Here is an 18823-nt window from a genome sequence, read left to right as displayed (position 1 = left end):
GTGTTCAGAATATTAATAATACCTAGGGAAGGAAGGCATCCACAGATATACTGAGGTCTGTCTATCTATCTATCTATCTCATACACCCATGGACCTTGACAGAGAGGTTCATGGCATATGTATTTACTTTTTATTCTGCTCCAGAGAACAGCAGTTGTGACCGAAGAGAAATGGAGAGTTGGTGTTTTGGGTTTAGAAGATGACACTACTAATGGTAGCATCAAGACTTGAGAACATTCTCTGGTAAACTTCATTTGATGGGGACAACAGCAACTTTCCTGATCTGTTTTTCATTTGGAGGAGAGCAAAGGCCCATGGCAGAATCCCAAATGACTGTCAGGCATGGCAGTTGTCTAGTTGGCAAGAATGGGAAAGCTAGAACCAAACTGCTTGGGGCTGGACCCAGACTCTACCTTCTACTAGATGTGTGCCCTTGGAAAAATTATATATCCTCAATTTTCTCATCTGTGCAATGGGTATAATAATAGCACCTACCACATAGAGTTGTTTGATACAAAAACCCTTATAACACTTCCTGTATGCCAGACACTCCCTTAAATACTTCATAAATCAGCCAAAAAATAGATCCCCCTTCCCTAAATGGAATCGTGGCATAACACCAGTACCTATTTTAAACTTGTGTTCATATCTGCATCTCATGATCCAGGCAGTCAGATGGTCAATGTCACACACTCCCAAACTGAGAAGGCTCAGGATGGACTCTCTTTTCTCCCATGCCACATGGATAAAGGCTGCACTCCATGCCTGCTACTGCCTCTTCTGAACCAAGACAGGATAGGAGCAATTTGCAAGATCAGCAGGAAAAAACTCTACATCATTACCATTTAAAATGGCATCTCCCCAGTCGTCTAATGCAATTTCTCCCAATATTCCACTAAAATACACATGAAAACACATAATAAAAGGAAAACTCACCATAAAACCAAAAGCGAAGCTCAACAGATGACCTGTGGTCAGAATTCTAATTCTACTAATTATGGATTTCTGCTAATTACAAGGCTGATGGTACTGGAAGTAGAAAAACCACTAGTGTCTATCTTGCTTTGTCTCATCAGTTAGATAGAGCAGTCCCATCCAGACCAAAGCAGATGAGAAAATTCATTTGTCCCCCAGTCCCTTCTCTCTTATGACTACCCAGCCATACCAAAAAACACGGTGGCTATTTCTCTCATTGCACAGGAGGGGTTTGTGAGATAATAATTTGGGCGAACATTTATTGATTAGTTACTTTGTGCAGTAACTCTGCCAAGCACTTCACATATGTTAACGGAATTAATATCCACAACAACCCAACGCAGCGGATGCTTCATTCTCACCCTCATTACAAATCAAGGAAACAAAGGCCTAGAGAAGTTAAGTGACTTTGTCAGGGTCTTGTAGCTAATAAATGGCAAATCAGAATTTGAACCTGGGCAGTCTAGCTCTAGAACCTGGGTTTGAAATCACTATATACGACTTGATTATTCCAATCATTCCTCATATTTCAATACCCATACAGAGAATAAATATTTTTTAAAAAAAATAGATAAGAAAGCACATGGAACTCATGATGCCAAGTTCATTGTGAGAAGCATAGCTCCTACAAGTAAAGGAATATAGACAATGGAGGGAGTACAAATAGCCTTGGTTTCAGCACATGCTGGCAAGTCTATATTTTCCTGAACTCTGCGGGTTCAGAGGGCAAGAGAACTAGGTGCCAGGAATAGGGGAAGGTCTCTCTTTGACCCATCAAAGCCTCTCTCAATGAAGACCAGTTCAACAGGGGAGCCTGAGCTGAGTGGTACAAACATCGACCTGACCTCCTACTTACATTTCAGCCAGCAGTGGGCAACAAACAGAATGGGGGCAAAATCCACAGGTTTTTTTTTTGTTTGGCAAATGGTCCCTCTGAGTTGATGTGGCCTTCTTTGAGATTCAATAAAAAGAAAACTTACACATACAGATGATAGAAAATACTGAATATTAAAGAAATGGACATTATCCTAAAGACTAAGAGGAGAAGAGAAAATGATTTACCGTAAGGACAAGAAAAAATAGAAAACTCTTCAATATTCTTGATAGAATTGGAAAAGTCATGGTATCTATGAAAGAGCAGCAGAAATCTGGAATAAACTGACATGACAATTGAGCTGGACCCTTAAGGAAGAATTGCAAGAAAGCTAAGTTTGCAAAGGCAAAATAAAATTTAATTTAGAGACAATAGAGAGCAGATCCAACAATGTCAAAAATAAAAGCAACAATGCGGGGGACTAACCAGAAAATTTGTTTTGAATGCAAAGGAAAAGTATAGAGACAAAAATGACAAGCGCTAATATGATACACAGGGCAGAACATTTAGCTAGAGCTCCGCAATATAGTTATTGAAGGAAAACAAGAGAGAGAGAGAAAAAAAGAACCAATGCCAAAGAAATAAACAAAGATAAAATTGAAGAAAAATTTTCAGGACTAAGTTCGCCTGCTAACAGGGCTAATCCAATCAAAAAGAAAGAGAAAAAAAAAGATAGAAATTAAAAAGTGATAGAGCATCCGAGAAAGAGGGACAGAGATGAGGGAGATGGAGAATAAGAGACAGAGAAAAGAGAAACTAAGAGAAAGTGAGATCCAGAGAAAGTGAAAGAGGACACAGGAAAAAAATGTGGAATTACAATCAATCAATCAGTCATTCAAGCATCAAGCAACCCCACAGAAGAAAGAGGCTGCTCCCTGTGGTGGACCTTGTTGTCCCTGAACACCTGCTCTTGTCCTCAGCACATTGGCGTAGGCAGCCTGACCTCCAACTGCCAACCCCCAGGATTCTCTTCTAGTCTTTCTCTGACCCTGCCCTTTCTCTGCCCTTGCAGATGTCTGCTGTACTGGGGGATCAATATTCCCAGAAGCTGTGTTCATGCAGTAAGACACAGGATTCGGTGATTCCATACCCCCGCGTCCTCACTTCTCTGAGAGGATAACTTTGGGAAATGTGTTTTTCACTGATTTCCACAATTTATCCAGCATGATTCAGCTCCAGGTGGATACAGTGGTATCTGGCTTGCTAATCCACTCTAGGACTCACCTTTTACCTGCTGCTTTCCTTCCCTGTCTTGCATCTCCACCCCACTCCTTCACCTGTCAAATAAAGTCCGCCCACTTGAATCATTGCCTCTGAGTTCATTGCTGGGGGAACTCAAAACACATCCTCAATGAAAAACCAAAATCAGGCTGCATTGCTTTCAAATACTGAATATCAGAAAACCATGGTACCAAGTTTGTCCAGGATTAGAACAAGTGATTTGGGGCCCATGAATTTAATGCCCAGCCAACTTGTCATTCATATGACAATTACAGACTGTCCTAAATAGGCAAGAGCTCAGAAAACACTCTTCTTTAAAGTATTATTTGAAAACTACTTCTAGCCTTTAAAGTGAGGAATCGGGGGCGCCTGGGTGGCACAGCGGTTAAGCGTCTGCCTTCGGCTCAGGGCGTGATCCCGGCGTTATGGGATGGAGCCCCACATCAGGCTCTTCCACTATGAGCCTGCTTCTTCCTCTCCCACTCCCCCTGCTTGTGTTCCCTCTCTCGCTGGCTATCTCTCTCTCTGTTGAATAAATAAATAAAATCTTTAAAATAAATAAATAAATAAATAAATAAATAAATAAATAAATAAATAAAAATAAAGTGAGGAATCGAAGAAACTGTAGAATGGGGAATTTGTGACATTTGGTGGTTTCCTAACCCTACCCAGACAGCCTTCTCACTGGTCACATTTTGACTATTACTCTCTTATCTGGGAGATTTTTTAGAAAGAAGTTTAGAAACTTTTTTAAAAACTGTTTTTTAGAAAACACAGTTTTGTTGTGTTTCATATGTTTGAAACTGTTATTCAAAGAATGACTTCCAAAATGGAATTTCTAGTTTGGGCAGGTGGTGATAGTAATAAAAGTAACCAACACATTATCAAGTGCTCCCTAGGAGTTAGGCGCTGGGCAGTATCTTATTTAGTGTCACAATAATCTAATGAGGTAGGTACTGGCATTATCCTAAAAGAGGAAACTGAGTAACAGTGCATTTAACTTCCTCAAGATGGCATAGCCTGTAAGTGGTTGTGTGGATTCAGAAACTGTAGCCTGACTCCAAAGTTCTCTCTCTGAATCACTCTGCTTGCCCCTTATGGTATTTCAAGGGAATTCCCAAATATAAGCCCCAATGTACTCTCTCTCATTCTATCATGGGCTGTAGTAAGGAACAGAAGATGTTGTCAGATGTTTCCTCCCTCATCTTTCATTTAAATAGTTCCAGCAAAATGGAGAGGATATCTGCAATGACTGGGGAGATAATCCTATGCGGGGTTATAAGCTATTTTCAAGAGCAACCTCAAAATGGCCTTTGGACTGGTGAGTGGCTCTCATTCTAGAGCAGTACTTTCCCATAGACTTTTCTGTGATGATGAAAAAGTCCAAATGTGTCCTATCCAATATGATATCTGATAGCCACACGTGGCTATTGCATACTTGAAATGTGGCTGGTGAGGCTGCAGAAATGAGTTTTTAATTTTATGTAATTTTAATTGAGGATGAGGATTTAAATTTAAGCAGCCACATGTGGCTGATGACTACCACACCGCACCATGCAGCTCTAGAATCAGGAAGGGTTTCCCGGCTCCCGGCTCCAGCATCCTCAATTTGCATGGTACCACCTAGAGAAATTCTGCCTCTAACAAAACGTGAAGCTGAAAAGTTGTTCCAACAATCCAAAACAGACGACAGATCCCCTTCAGAACACTTATGGGTCTTAAGGAGGCGCACACACACTCTTGTCTCACCCATTTTGGTGACTTCACTCCCAAGATGCTGCTGGTGCTGCCGGCGATCTCTCTGGAAATGCTCATGCAATGGTTTCCAAACCACATTCTTTACTCTCCCATTTGCCACGGTGCTTCAGAGATTCTGCAGACATTTAATTAGGGTTGCATTTGTAAATATGTTCAACCACTCTTCAACACTAATTTAAGACACTCGAGTGATATGAACAAATGTGAGATCACTAAGTGTAACCTGGTACTCTCAGGTTGACTTGTGTTTCTGCCAACTTTGGCAGTCATCTCCTAGGAAATGGAGCATGTTCTGAGGTCACAAAGGAAATGAAATAAAAAACAAAAATCTTACCATATCCCTCTACTTAAACGTCTGATTCAAAATTGTCTCCCTACTCTGTAACCCAAACAAAAATTCATAAATAAAGAGAGTAGAATTGGGAAGTGAGACTGTTCTAATGGTAACAGTCATCTCTAATCCCCAATTTCAATTTTTTGTGCTCAAGCAAAAGGCATCAGAATTCTCTTTGAGCGTCTTTAAAATAAACAGAGTTTAAAATCACAGTTGCATAAATTTGTAAATTGCAAAATAAATTTAAGGTACTCAAATGTTCCTTTAGCTGCTTTGCATACTTAAATGCCAAGTAATGTTTCCTTTGGAAAAGAAAATATTTCACTGCTTCAAAAAAAGGTTGACATTCACTGAATATAATGATGAAGGGTCCAGCAAGGTGTAGGGTGACCTCCTGCCTCCATCGAAGTGTTCTTTCTACTCACCCACCTTAAGGTGGGTCTGTGCTACTGGAACTGGGATAGAGAGAGGACGATACGCTAGATTTGAACACGCCACAGGGAGAGAGGCCAAGTGGCCTCAAGGATACTTAGCATCCTCTTGTCAGCATGCTTGAAACCAAGCACAGAGGATTCTATTTGACCTTCCAAAGAATCGTAGTGTGTGTGGTCATCCTGCTCCTTTAGGACAGGCGCTCGTTGATTACCTGCAGACCACGATGAACCACAAAACCCACCTTGGGGACACGGACGCCCTGATGCCTGGGAGTAGTCCCTAAGGCTTTAACCATCTCTCTCTCCCTCTCCCTCTCTCCCTCTTGCTTTAACCATCTCTCTCTCTCTCTCCCTCTCTCTCTCTCTCTCTCTCTCTCTCATCCAGCTTATTTTGATTTCCTTACCTTTAGAACTAATTTTCCTCTCGAGACCATACACAATTTTAGTGCCTGCCTGCCTTTTTAAATTGATGAATTGCTGTGACAATTGCTGTTGCATTTTTAAACACACACAAAAAGTGAGGCCAACAACATTAAGACTGCAGTTGGATTTCAATATTTTAAAGAACACACATTCCAACCAGGACTTCATTTGGTGAATGTCTGTGGCAATCAGGAACTGTGGGGAAAATGCCTTTGCTAAAGAACTTGAGGGTAAGCATGCAGAATGATGCAAAAGGGACCCCCCAGGAGGGGAATGTACTAAACTATGGTTCATCAGTGTGAGTGAACCCTTCAACAGGCTGATGTCTTCTGCTTATTTGATCCTTGTCCACACTTGCTTATTGTGGGATAATTTCTCTAACCACCTTTTCTCCCACAACACCCTGGAAAAAAAAATAAAAGGGGAAAAAAAGACTGCTTTATTTTACAGCTAATTTGCTGTAAGCACATAGCCCAGCTGCTCACAATGAAGTAAAGGAGGAAATGAGAACAGAGGGAACCTTCTAATGAAGGAGGGTGGGGGAGCAGTAAGGAGATGGAAGAGGAGGCTAGATGCTATTTGTATGATTAAAGACGAGCAAAAAACAGCAGTAAGCAGATATGTTCGTCTTGAGCCCAAGAACAGAGAAATAAAAGATAAAAAAAAAAATACCGAAGGGCAAATAATTTGTTCGAGCTGGTATTTTAACTGGCAAAAAAAAAATCTGTCTCTTCTTTTCATTATACAAAATTGTATTTTGGATTTTGCTCTTGAACATGTGTTATCATTGGCCCATTATTAATAGACAAGGGATAATTCTAAAAACAGAAGTTTAAAAATTTGCAATTCTGTAAAAGAAAGGGTCCAGAGAGGTGGGTATAACTGATTAGATAGGAAAAGATTTTTTTTAAAAAATTTTATTTATTTATTTGACAGCCAGGGAGAGAGGGAACACAAGCAGGGGGAGTGGGAGAGGAAGAAGCAGGCTCCCAGCAGAGGAGCCTGATGTGGGGCTCGATCCCAGAACACCGGGACCACGCCCTGAGCCAAAGGCAGACGCTTAACGACTGTGCCACCCAGGCGCCCCAGATAGGAAAAGATTTTGATGAAACAATTCGAGGGTCATTGGGAAAATGACATCCTAAAGTGAGTTGGCAGATTTCATGCCTCGTTCTTACAAAATATTTCCTTTTAAAAATAGGAAAGATCATAGTCTTTATTGCACGCTCTCTTTTCTGACAACTCAGCACACACACACCCTTAGCAAAATCTCCTTTAACTCTTTCTCCTGGGGGCCATGTCAAAATGAGGTACATTTTATACTTTTGTACTTTTTCAAACTGCAGAATGAGATATTCATATGGAAATGAGGAATTTCCTGAAGTTTCAGCTTTCATAATGTAACCCATTTTGGGCAGGGGCAGGGGAGACAGCTTATGAGTTAGAAGAGAAAATAAATAGGTTTTAATATTCAGCTTTAAGTAAATGTACTGAATTGGTCTGTATGATAATAGTGCCAAAATAATTAATTTGAGCCTGGCCTTCTCATTTGTCAGGGATAGCAGGTTGCTCTGCTCCCAGGCTGCTGTGAACTGGTGAAAGAATCAGCCCAGCATCCCTGAAAAGCTCAGGGCTCCTCTGTCTCCCCCAATGGAAGCTGAGGCCTAATTTCCTCTGGCCCAGCTGGGGGCTCTGTTCGGGCTGGCCTCAGAATCCTCATTCTGAGGATTGTTCAGGCACCAAGGGAGCTCCTTGTCCCACCTCATATCCTGTAACATCCTTCTGCCTGCTGATCTTCGGAGGAAACCAACATTTTTAGCCGCTATTTGATAGCAGTGACTGGAATTCCAAATTCCTAAATTTAATCCCACTTAGAAATTTGGAATAATTCCTTGATCCTCGCAGTTGATGAGAAGGCTTGAGGGCCACTGTAGTGAACGGAAAACTCTCCTCTGTACAATGAGAGAAAAATCCAGAAAGTTCTGAAAAGGAAAAATTAAAAAGTAAAATGATAATGCTTGGGGCAGCTTAAATGTGTACATTGCAGATTAGCAAACAAGAGCCTAACTAGATCCAGGTTCAGAAATTAATGACAATAATTAAGAAAATGCCAGAAATGTACTCTTAAATTTTAAAAAATTCTGAGCTTTAAGAATAGAATTTTTTTGAAGATTTTATTTATTTATTTCAGGGGGAGGGAGAGAGAAAAAGAGAAAGAGTGAGAGAAAGAGAGCACAAGTGGGGGGGGGGGCAGAAAGACTCCCCACTCAGCTGGGAGCCTGACATGGGGCTCAATCCCAGGAACCAGAGATCACGACCTGAGCCGAAGGCAGACACTCAACTGACTGAGCCACCCAGGCGCCCCAATTCTTTTTAATAGTTGTTGATGGGGGAGGGCGAAACTTGTCGCACTAAACAAAATGCTGATGGGGCAAGAGGAAGATAATTACTCTGTTTTTTAAAGTGTGTTGTACAATTTTTCTCAGCGCTTGGAAAACTGAAACTCTCTCTGGGTGCTAGCCCAAATAGTTGTGGACTTATTCTGTGTACCTCTGTATAAAAGCTGGGGAAAAATGCTAAAACACAGGGTGGAATGGGGCAGTGGAATACTATACAGCTGGAAAAAGGAAGGAAAACTATTTCTGCGTAATACTCAGGAGTAATCCCCAGGATGCATTTTGTCGAGCAAAAAAGGTCAGGTGGATTCCTAATTCAACTTTCATTCTTGCTATTGGTCAAAAAAGATTTCCTATTTCTTGAAATCAAGATTTCATGATTCGATCTTGGTAACTTGTGTGTTTTTAGGAATTATCTGGGGTTTTTTCCCCCAAGTTCTCCGATTTGTTAATATGCAATTATTCATAGTCACCTGTTATCACACTCTGTATTTCGGTGGTTAGCTGTTGTATCGCTTTCTCTTCCATTTCTCATTTCGGTTTGAGTCTTTTTTTTTTCCCCCTCAATGTAGTTAAAGCATTGCCAACTTTGTTTATTCTTTTGGAAAAACTGGTCATTACTTTCAATGTTATGTTACTGTTTATTCTGGTCTCTGTTCTATTTATTTCTGATTTTTGTTTGTTATTTCCTTCCTTCACTGATTTTTTCAGCTAAGTGTCTTCTTTTTCTAGTTCCTTGTGGTGTAATGTCATCTAGTTGAACTTTTTTTCTTAATACAAGCATTTATAGCATAAATTTCACTCTAACATCTGCTTCTGCCACATCCCATAGGTTTTGGAATAGTGTGTTTTCTTTTTCTTCTGCTTTGAGAATATTTTGATTTGCTATTTCATTTGTTATTTGTCCCACTGCTTGTACCACAGTGTGTTGCTTAGTATTTACATATTAAACATTTAGTATTTACATTGTTAGATTTTCCAACTTTGTTTTGTGCTTGATCTTCACTTTCGTACCACTGTGGTTGGAAAATACACTTGGTACAATTTCAGTCTTCTTAAATCTGTAATATTTGCTATGTCTCTTTTTTGCAATTGAACCAGGGGCTTCTATGTGTACTTAAGGAAAGTGTGTATTCCACTTTTCTGGGAAGGAATGTTTTCTATATATCATTTAGAACCATGGATTCTGAAGTATGCTTCAGGCAAAAACAGTCCTTGTTGATTTTGCATGTGGATAATGAAATTTGTTGAAAATTTTTAAAAAATTAAATTTAAAGAAGGTAAAGAAAATGGGTATAATTTGCTGCTGTGCATCTAAGAAGTTGGAGGGGAAAACGAATACGTCAATAAGCATATTTACAAATGTACATATATATCAATCAGATAGAACTGTGCCCACAGGGACATTTGGCAATGTCTAAAGACATTTTGGGGGCACCTGGGTGGCTCAGTAGGTTAAGCGTCTGACTCTTGATTTCGGCTCAAGTCATGATCTCAGGGTCATGAGATTGAGCCCTGTGCCAGGCTCCACACTCAGTGCAGAGTCTGCTTGGGATTTTCTCTCTCTCTCTCTCTCTCTCTCTCTCCCTCTGCCCCTCCCCCTACTCTCTCTCTCTCAAAAAAATAAATAGATAAAATTTTTAAAAAAGAAAAAAAGACAGTTTAAGTTGTCAAAACTGAAGCTATGCTACTGGTATCTAATGGACAGAGAACAGGGGTGCTGCAATAGTACACAGAATGACCGTCCACAACAAAACATTATCCAGTCCAAAATACCAATTTCATCTGGGTTAAGAAACACTGATGTAAATGTGTATGTCTGTGCATGTGCACATGAATCTTCTTCTATTTAAAAAATAGAAAGACAAACCACGAAAATATAGAAAATGGATTGTCTTTGGTAAGTGAAGGAAATAGGGTGGAGGAAATAAGAATAGAAGCAGGACTTATATGATTATACCTGGTTTTGCAGATTTAACTTTGAAACTATGTAAATATTTACACAATTACCAAGAAAATTAAGTTGTAAAAAAGAAAATCCTGACATTCACCAGCAAAATGAAACACATGAGTCTGTGTTTTGATGAGGCAATGTAACCATACAAACAGCAGTCTAGTGACTTTAAAACACAGACATTGACTCTACAGCCTAATGGAAAACACCCTCCGGACAAAAGAGCTGCAAAAATAATCTTAAACTCTTTCCAGATATTTTTGATGATTGTCTTGGTATTTTATTCCAAAACTCTTTTGTATATATTGTAGGATAAAACAAACAATTATTTGTCATTATTGAGAATCAAGACTTAGGCATAAGAGAAAGAGATACAGAGGAAAGAACGAAAAGTCCTTTAGCCCTGAATATGAACCAAAAATCAATATAGAATCACGACATACCAAAAAAATATTTATTTTCTAGTTCTGTCCACTGAAAAAACCTGGAATCAGTAAACCAACATAGCAGCAATGAGGTGCTCTTAGCCCCCAGATTATGGTTACTAAATACCATTTTCTGGGAGAAATAACTGATTTCAGGTTGGAAGGGAAAATGTACAAGATGAGCCTAAAACATTCTGCCATATCAGAAAGCAAGGACGCTGCGAAATCTACTCACGTCACCTTAGAAGCTCTCAAAGGCCAGTTTGAAGAGGCTCCCGCTGGCCAAGCATGACACATTCAGAACATAAATAATATTCCAATGGATTCAAACACATCAAAAATGTTTAAATCCATGAGTTTATGTTTTTTAAAAGTCAGTAACTGGAAAATGCTGAAGAACCAACTAATTATTCTGAAAAAATAATTTGTATTAAAAAAAGCATTTATACTGACTTTCCTATAGAAATTATACATCTGAATAACCAAATAGTTGATAAAGTAAAGTTTCATTTTGAAGATGTACTTTGGATAAGTAATTAACAAGATAAGATAAAATTATAATAGTTGTCCTTAGTAAATGAATGGATCTAGACAATGATTATCAATGGCTGTTCACATCTCACACACACACACACACACACACTAGACATCCTATGCCTACCAATGGAAGAAATTCTATTTATGAAGTATTCTTGCCAAATAATCATACCTGAATCCAATCAAGCCTCTAGACCTCACTACTAGTTCTAGAAAATGCAGAGCACAAAGGCACTGCTCCATAGGGATGTGATCGGCAAAATTCAGACTGTGGAAAACTCATCAACAAACAAATTTCAAGGGAACAAAATGATATCGAGGAGGAAATTAATGTATTTTTTAAAAATTTAAGAGACATCGAGATGCCTAGGTGGCCCAGTCAGCTAAACATCTGACTTTGGTTTCAGTTCAGGTCTGATCTCAGGGTTGTGAAATCGAGTCCCACATAGGGTCTGCGCTGAGTGCGGAACCTCCTTGGATTTCTCTTCCTCTCCCTCCGACCCTCCCGCTGCTCCCAAATAAATAAATCTTTTTAAAAAATTTAAAGACATGAATTAATGGTAATATATGGACATTGGTTGGACCCTGATACTAGCAAAAAAAGTAAAAAAAATTAAAAAGACTGTAGGCAATTGGAGAAATTTGAACACTGACAGGTATTCGATGATATTAAAGACATTTTTAATTCTTGATTAATAATGGTATTATTGTTATTTATTTTTTCTTTAAAAAGTTTGTCTGTTGTAGAGTCACATCCTAAAATGTTTATGGATGCAAGAATATGATGTTAGGAATTTGCTCCAAAGTAATCCATTCAGAGCAGGTGGTACAACTGACATTAGCCAAGAGCTGATAATCATTGAACGTGCGTGATGGGCATGTAGAAGTTTGCTATACTCACCTATTTTCATATAAAACTTTAAGTTTTATATGATGAAATGTTTTTAAAAACTTAAAAATGAATAAAAATAAAAGGAATGGAGGTTCCTTAATTTCTTGACACACTAGAAACATTATAGCAATCCTTCCGGTGAAGATGTGCCATAAACATCCTCAGAGAAACATTCTCTACGAGTCTTAGGAATGTCATCAAAAAAGTTAGCTCCCTCTATTCTACACATCTCATCCTCAACCATCTTAGTCCTGTAAAGGATCTTACTAGGAAGTTCTCTTCCTTCCCCCAACAGGTAAATGCCCATTAAAACTGGGATGACATCCTTCTGATGGCTGCTACCAAAAGTCATCTCTACCATCACTGATTGAACACCTTCTACATCCAGGCCCTTTACATATATTTGCGTTCGTCTTTACAACAAGGAAGACATTAGTGTCCCCATTTCACAGATGGGGAAAGAGAAGCTGAGACAGATGATATTATTTGCTGGTGGCCATGAAGCTAACAAGCATTCCACTGAGGATTTCCATGCAGAAACTTAGAACTCTAAAGACTTGGCTCTGTCCCTTGCACCACAACAAATCCACACGTGATTGTGCTGCTTGGGTTAAATTCCCCCCATTCCCAAGCCCACCAAAGTTATTTTATAACTTTAGTGTACATTGGTGTCACCCAAAGAATTTGCTTAAAGTGCGGAATCCTGGGCACACCCAAAGAGCTTCTGATTCCATAGGTCTAGGACCACGGCCCAGGAATATGCATTAAGCAAAAGATTCTGAGGCAGATGGTCTGGGAACAAAGTCTTGAGAAACACTTCCCAAATCCATCACAATCTTAAACTTCAAATATATTATAACACGATCCTCAGTGATTTTGTTCCTGGTAATACTACCCCTTAAATGAATAAGCAGTTCTTCAACCCCTTCAGAAAGTCTCTTTGCTCCTGTTGTCCCTTCCTCCAGAAGAAGAAAATGAAAATAATAATAAACACAATCAGAATAACGAGTGCACTGCAACCGATGTTCTGAGAAGTACAAAGGTCATGTCAGCACTTACATGCCCTTCTCCATATGGCCTCATCGAGTTGGATTTAAAATTATAGAGTCTAAGAGCTATCATCTACCATTAAGACCCCCAGACTAATCCTTTGAGTTGAGCTCAACTCTTATCATAACTGAACTCTTGCCAAGTGCCAAGTGCTATGATACAGCAAGCTCTGCACAGACGAATGGGATGCAGGCTTTCCTTTGAAAACTTCTAGAAGCAGAGATGTAAACAAATTGACATGGAACACCATGTAACAGAGAACTTAAAAGTAGAAGAACGCTCCAGAAGGGCCTTATTTCTCCAGGCCATAAGAAGGCAAACATCTCAGCAATGACGAGTGACCTCAGCAGGCCATGGAAGTCTTGCTAACAGAGGAGAAGGGCATGTCTGTAGTGAACAGGTAAGGAAGCAAAGTCCTGGAGAGCCCGTGGTTCCCTTGCTACCTTGTTTGGGGCAGCTCTCGGGGAGAAGGAGCTCGGTTTTTTTGAGATGAACAACACCCAGGCCTGGAGGAATTTAAAAAATTCCCTATGATTTTTTCAAGACTCCTGCAGCCTCCCCCAGGCACTCCAGCTTACATACACAACTCTCCCCCAAAATCCGATTTATTTTTGCTCAGGATTTATCAGCCACAAAAATGGGTTTAACCTTTTGAGCTTCAGTTTGGCACCTCATGCTTTTCCATCCTCAAATGTTGTCTCCCACCCCATCTGGCTGTGGCAAGACTCCTTCAAGGACCAGACATCTCTAAAATTAGGCATCGGCTGAGATTTATGCTGATTCTCCTGATTCAGTCCAGACTTGTCAACTTCCCTGGAAGCAATAAGATAGTTCCATAAATTACTACAGCCTTTAACCGACCAAACTATTTTTAAAGGGTGGTCTATATCAAACGCAATTAAAGCTGAATTGTTGCCTCAATAACTCTGCCTCCTTTCTTTTCTTGTTCGCTTATATCCCCAAGTGCATTTAGCTTGCAATGCATTAAGCGTTCAATTCATCATTTTATTTTTCAGCCTCCAGAGGAAAGCTAAGAGCGGTGCCACTTTTCATTTTGGGAGGTGTGGAAACCAAGTCTCAGCATATCACTTCTTAATATGGACCCTGGTTAAGCACACCACCCTGATCCTGTCTCCAGAAAATGTTCAGCACTCATTAATGGATGTGCCCAAGGAATTGAGCACAGGGAAAGTTCCAGGACCCAAGAGCTAAAGCAGATCTTATGTCTCTCAGTTTCAATGATTCTGGCTCAAACATGCCCTAGTGAGTCCTGTGTTACCCAACTACGCGAGAGCCACTGGACCCCATGCCTCCCTGAACTAAGCCAGCCTCAGTTTCCCACCTTCTGGCATTCTTCCCCGAGTAGGTAGAAGTAGAGCCATGCAAAAGAAAGGGCCCTAAAGGCTCTATTTCCCTCCTCCCTGGCCATCTTCCCAAATGTCTGAGCATAACCAAGGCTGTGTCCTAAAGAGACAGGATGTACGTAATAAGGGGTCTGAGTTCACTGTTTTGTGTGACTGCTGACAGCTATTAAGTCTCACCCCTCCCTCTTCCAGAGGCGCCCCACATCTGGGCAAGTTGGTATGGAAATACTGAGTACTCTCTGAACGCTCTCTCATTTGGCACTGCGGGAGAGTCAAATCCTGCAAGCCTTGTGCCTGGGGACACTCAGCACAGCATGCCCCTTCCCCCATGTCATGGGAGGTTATTAGGGACCTGCTTGAGCAGCCTGCCCTGCTCTCTCCCTTGGAAAAGCATGAGGTGCCAAACTGAAGCTCAGAAGGTTAAACCCATTTTGGTGGCAGATAAATCCTGAGCATAAGTGAACGGGACTGTGGGGAGAGTTGCCTATGGAAGCTGGAGTGCCTGGGGGAGTAACAAACCTCTTCATCCCCTTTCGGTGTGCACAGGCCACCAGATTTGGGGGAGGGTCCATCTGCCTCTGTGTGTAGTCGGAACAGTGTGTTTCCTCCCACCGGAGACCAAGTCCCTCCCATATGAGTCAGTGAAGGGGAGCAAAGGCCCCTGGGCATTTCTCTCACTCTGAGTGGAAACTTGAACATGTCCCCCGTCAGGATGAAGCCTGCTGAAGCCCTGTTACTTCGCCACTCCTGCAACGGGTTGACCAGAGACCAGAATCCTTCCTTGGCCACAGTCATCACCGTGGTCAGCTGCCTGAGTCCCACCACCCAGTCTTCTCCACACCGGATGCCACCTACATGTCATTCTCGCCACCCTATAGCCCAGCCCTGCCTCGGGCTCAGTGAGAATCCGTAAGGATCCCTTTCTCCGGGTACTTTACCACCAGCTGCCAGGAAATAGCTACATAAATCAACAGTGATTGAAACATGAGTGGCTCCCCCTGGAGTTGTGCAATTCACACTTGAAAAACTGTAAGTGGAGTCCCTGTTTCACCAAAGCTAATCCTAGTTCTTTCCTGAATTTCAGCAGAAACATGAGCTTTACCCAAAGTAAGGAGCCCCGCAGATTCCAGCTTTCTTGTCCTGCGGGCGTCAGACCCCTCAGGTAGGAAGGAGGGAAGGGGCTGGTGTCAGAGCTTCCTTCGACTTCCCCACTGAGAGAGCATCGTCCAATCCCTTAGCTCGTTTCTATGAACTAGTGGTATTTCAAGTGAGTCAATTCTTTGTTGTACGTGACCATCCCATGCACTGTGGGACACTTGACACCCCAGCAACCAGGCACCAAATGTCACAGATATCCCCCAGTGGTTGTGGAAAGGAAAAACATCCCTCCTACATTTCCAAGTGTGCACTCAGATGCTAGTGTCCCCGCACCTATCACAGTCAAGGATCCTATGATAGTATGTTTGTGTCTGTTTCCACCTCCAAATTTCCCTGTCAGGAGGGTCGGCACCTTATCTTACACAAATCTACATTCCCAGTGCCCAGCACAGTACCCAGCACAGTACCCAGTGCTAGAATACCGGTCATTTGACCTGAATTGAAAAAGCCCTGCGAGACTAGACGGGACATGTAGCCCGCCAGGATGCACACTTACCCAAAGGACAACTGGAGAGCACCCCCAGCTCGCCTGCTGGGAGAGAACCCTGGCAACTCACCTTTGCCAAAACTCGCAGCGCCTGGTCCTTTAAAAGCTCCTCTTCCATGGAGGGCATCTGCTTGCACCCAATTGGCGTAGTCACCACCTACAGAAGCAGTGTTCACAGCCCATCCCACTCCCTCCACGAGCAAGTCACAGGTTGCCTTTCTCTTATGCCTGGAGAGCAGGATGGCCTGCCTCCTGCACAGGAAGAGAAGAACAGGGCAACACTTGTGCTGACAAATGGAAATATTGAGTCACTCATTTAAAAAACACACACACACACCACAGTTGAGGCGGGGAAGTGCTGGATCAGGATTTCTGCTCCACATTCTAATGCAGTGTTTTCGAGTTTCTCAATGCATTTCTTTCTTAGTCTACCAAAACCTCTGTGGAGTCGGTAGGACTGGCGTAGCAGGGTTGGCTGTCTACCCATCAGCTTCGTTCTTTATTAACTGACCGATGTTTTGTTCAGGTGCCCAATCATAAGAAAAATTATCCTATTTCCATCTTAGGTATCGGTTGAAATCAGAGTTTGGCAAAGGACAGCCCAGGACCAAATCTACCCTGCCCACCCATGTGTGCGTGGCCCAGAGCTAAGGAGGCGTGATGGCTGATTTTGTGTCAGTTTGGATGGGCCACAGGGCCCAGATATTATGGCAGATATTTCTGTGAGGGTGTTTTTAGATGGGATTTATATTTAAATGGGTAGACTTTGATTACAGCAGATTGGCCTCCATAATGGGGGTGGGTCTCATCCAATCAGTTGAAGACCTGAAAGACTGACCTTCCCTGAGCAAGAAGCAATTATGCTAACAAATGGCCTTTGGCCCTGAACTGCCATATCAGCTCTCCCCCTGGGTTGCTAGGCTGCTGGTCCACCCTGCAGATTTGGGACTTGCCAGCCTCCATAAATATATGAACTAATTCCTCAAAATAAATCTCTCTATAGATAGATACACAGATACATAGAGAGATACATAGATAAACACACACACACATACACACACATATATATACATACACCTTCCTATTGATTCTGTCTCTGAAAAACCCTGTCTAGTACAGAACGGTTTTTAAATGTTAAAATGTTTACATGTCTTCGATTTTGCCTCATGACCAGAAAAGCCTAAAATATTTACCAACTGACCATTTAAGGAAAAGTTTGCCAATGTCTGTTCTACATCAATCTTCTTCATCCTGTTCACCTTGCCAGTGATTCGTTTAAAAATGGTGTCAGTCTTGGGGTGCCTGGGTGGCACAGTGGTTAAGCTCCTGCCTTCGGCTCAGGGCGTGATCCCGGTGTTGTGGGATCGAGCCCCATATCAGGCTCCTCCACGATGAGCCTGCTTCTTCCTCTCCCACTCCCCCTGCTTGTGTTCCCTCTCTTGCTGGCTGTCTCTATCTCTGTCGAATAAATAAATAAAATCTTTAAAAAAAAAAAAATGGTGTCAGTCTCACCAGTCAGATAAAAGGGAAGTTCTCCTAGTGGCTTATGGGAAAGGCTTCTTTGCTCACAAGAAGGAATAACCAGGTATGATGGCTGGAACTGCTGCAGCCATCCTGCAGACATGAGGCCAGCCTGCCTAGGCAGAAGGCCACCTCATGAGGATACCAAACCAAAAGACGAAAAGGGTCCCTATGGCATTAATGGAGCTATGGAGTGAACACCCTATCTCAAGGCTTCTCATGATGTGAGACAACAAATGACCTTAATGTTTACGATGCCTGAGTCAGAGTTCTTGTCACTTGCAGCAAAACACATCCCGAGAGATCCATCTTCAAAGTGAAGAGTCAGAGAGGTTTCATTTCTCCATCAACGTCCCCGGGTAGTTGGTGACAAGGGCTGGAGCTAGAACACCATCTTAGCAAAACTTAAGAAGTCTGAAGTTGCAAGCAATGAGACAAAGTGTGGTTTCTCATGAATGGACCGTGAGTAGCTAAGTAGATTGGGCTGAATTAATTCTAGTGGGTGCTTTGAGAGAGCTGTTTCGTAACAAATAAAGGCTCCACCCACCTTACTTGCATTTATTTTATTTTGTGTTAAATCTCCAAAGGACCAAATCATTGATATTTTCCCAAGAAGAGGAATCTTATAAAAATGCCAAGCTGTTTCTGTGCAGAGGAGATCCACATTCCTGGCCCTACCATACTGTTTTTTGCTTGTTTGTTTGTTTCCTATTCCTAAGGCGAACAATTCGACGTCACTAGCTCCTGCTGCGTGGATACGCTACTGGGTAAGGTATTACTGTTCCCTTATATTACTTCGATAGCCATGTTCATGCCACGAGGTATACAATTACCAAGTGATAAACCCTCACTACAATCCTCCCCGTGGTTTTGTAAAAGATTTTACTGTCCTCATGTCCTCGATGGAACAGAAGACGGTAAAGGAATTTTCGCAGACCCTGCAAGGTGTAGCCTACTTTGTCCAGTGCCACGTGAAGAACAATGATTGGCTCCCTTGAGCCAAAGCTACCACTTTGGGGC

The 18823-nt window shown here is 41.7% G+C and overlaps 1 long non-coding RNA gene across 4 annotated transcripts in view; it reads right to left on the bottom strand.

Moving 5' to 3' along the window:
* Nucleotides 1–16497, bottom strand: part of LOC123000882 (uncharacterized) — a 55609-nt gene extending 39112 nt beyond the window's left edge. For 3 of the 4 annotated variants that reach the window (XR_006409241.3, XR_006409242.3, XR_006409243.3), the window contains exons 1-2: nucleotides 16353–16497; nucleotides 4820–4943 (exon numbers count right to left, since the gene is read on the bottom strand). This is a non-coding gene — a long non-coding RNA (uncharacterized LOC123000882). Of the gene's footprint in view, nucleotides 1–4819; nucleotides 4944–7780; nucleotides 7993–16352 lie in introns of those variants that run through there. The other variant, XR_008959686.1, reaches the window with a different exon arrangement.
* Between the last annotated feature and the right edge of the window lie 2326 nt (nucleotides 16498–18823).

Source organism: Ursus arctos, unplaced genomic scaffold, assembly GCF_023065955.2.
Source record: "Ursus arctos isolate Adak ecotype North America unplaced genomic scaffold, UrsArc2.0 scaffold_17, whole genome shotgun sequence".
NCBI lineage: Eukaryota > Metazoa > Chordata > Mammalia > Carnivora > Ursidae > Ursus > Ursus arctos.
Note: the sequence above shows the minus strand (reverse complement) of the source record. Positions and strands in the feature narration are given on the sequence as shown.